The sequence below is a fragment of the Triticum dicoccoides genome, chromosome 3A (genome assembly GCF_002162155.2).
Source record: "Triticum dicoccoides isolate Atlit2015 ecotype Zavitan chromosome 3A, WEW_v2.0, whole genome shotgun sequence".
Classification (NCBI taxonomy): domain Eukaryota; kingdom Viridiplantae; phylum Streptophyta; class Magnoliopsida; order Poales; family Poaceae; genus Triticum; species Triticum dicoccoides.
In genome coordinates this window covers 42,157,245-42,159,324 of record NC_041384.1, presented here as the reverse complement: position 1 = coordinate 42,159,324, position 2,080 = coordinate 42,157,245, and the positions used below count along the sequence as shown (strand labels likewise).

Below are 2,080 nucleotides of genomic sequence, written 5' to 3'. Positions count from 1 at the left end.
TGAGTAGCTGCAAATAGAGTTTTTTCCATGAAAATTGATCTTCTTCTACAAGTAATTGACAAAGCATTGTAGAAACTCATGACTCACTTATGTCAAATCGAGCTATTACTAGTGGTGCCAACTAAGCTAGTGATGAAGTGATTCCTGAAATAGGAGTATGCAAGAACAATAACTGAAATAGTTTTCCAACATAAAGCAACTCCCTATTTTTTTCGAGAAAACGCAAAAGAGTTTACGTTTCATTTCATTGAATAGGAAGAGAACAGCAGTACAGGTACAACCTCCCAAGAGGAGGGACACACGCACACACATCATCGTCCTCACCAAACGAGCAGGCGAGGAGGTGCTACCAACTACAGACTGCAACTACGAAAGGTCTAGCCTTGTCCAGCCTCCAACCATGAACGGCGAGGTAACTAGACTCAGAGCCTCAAGGCCGCGTCACAGCCGTTGCCAGGCGCCTCCAAAGAAGACCGCATCTCCAGGGCTGTCCAGGCCAACGTACCTTCCACCCATAAGTGCCTAAGAGACGGCAAATGGATGGCAGGACCCAACCAGGACTAGTGAAGCCATCGTCTTGGACATGCCGGCACTGGCGTACATAGCGCCCCGGACGCCCACGCTCTATGCCGAAGCCCTCATCACAGCATCGCATTACCAGCAAGCCTCGCCGGAAGACCGAGGAGGCCACCATCTCCAGCTGCCGCATCGGGGACTCCAAGTGCGACCCAAACAACGCCTTCAAGAAAGGAATGGCGCTGAGACGCCACCGCTGCCTTGTCCAATGAACTGGACCAAGGGTTTCCCCCGGTGCTCGAGGAGAGGGTCAGTCCGGGCCATGACAGCGCCTCCATGGAGGTTACGGCACCCTCAGTTGTCGCCGTTGTCAGCGCAGGCCATCGCCGCGCAGGGATTTCGCCCCGGCCCAAGACCAGAACCCCAAATACCGTCGCAGCAGAGCAGACAGGAGACGGGGAAGCAGACCGCCGGAGAGGAGCATCAGCACCGAGAGGGAAACCACGTGTCATCACCATCGATGTAGGGAAGCACCGGCCAGTGCAGAGCAGCAGCCGCCAGATGGCTGCCAAACAAGGCCAGCCACCGCAGGGGGTCGCGTCGAGCAGGGGTAGTGGCTCCGTCGCGGGGACCTGCCACCTGCACCTTGCTGCCGCCGACCATGGCCGCTGCCGCGGTGACCCGCAGCCTCCGCCACCTGGATCCGCCGGGGCACAGCCAAGCAGCCGCAGCCGCACCCCCAAAGGGTCGCGCCGCGCCGCCCGCGTGCTCGCCACGCCAGGTCCAGAGGCCCGACCCTCTGGATCTGGGGCCGCCGTTGTGAAACCCTAGGTCCGGAGCATCACGGCTCCGTCAGCCTCGTCGAGCCCCACGCTCGAGGGGGGAGGCAGCCTGGGAGCGAAGTCCCGCCGCCACCGGATCCACCAGGGCTTTGTCCGGCAGGGAGCACCGGCGGCGGCAGGGGAAGGGGGGAGGAGGAGGGGAGGGAGCGCTCGAGGCTGCGTCGCCTCCCGTGTCGCCCGTGGGGAGGGCGACGCGGGGGAGAGGGGGGCGGCTGATCAAAGCAACTCCCTATGAATGTCTTTCAAGAATGAACGTTTTAACTTAATATCTCTAGTTGCAGAAACATTTGAAGTAGATGAAAGAACGATATATGTGCACCGGAATTAAATTGGATTTGGCTTCTGGTCAAGCTGTCGATGCCTACATCATGCTTCCTAGCTCTGAATCTCGATTTCAGAATGGTGAGTTTCCTCTTACATTATTAAATTCGATACAGTAACAGATTCATCTCTTTGTTCTAATCCTCACTTCCATATATATATTTCAAAAGGACACTTCGGCTGACTCCATTACCATTAATAATGAAACAAAAGTAGTTCAACAAAGAATGCAGGGCACCTGAATCTATCCATCAAGATGAATGCGAGAAAACAAATTACTACTAGTCAGACCCAGGCGCCATGCATGAAGGGTCAAAAACAGTGGTTTATAATGTTTGCCTAAAAGCGAAAATACAAAGGTGAACATGGGTGCACGCGCACCCACATGAATAGTAAATTCA

The 2,080-nt window shown here is 55.0% G+C and overlaps 1 pseudogene; it reads left to right on the top strand.

The window, feature by feature from the left end:
- The first annotated feature begins 266 nt into the window (after positions 1–266).
- LOC119271869 lies at positions 267–1,574 on the top strand (annotated as a pseudogene).
- The last annotated feature ends 506 nt before the right edge of the window (positions 1,575–2,080 follow it).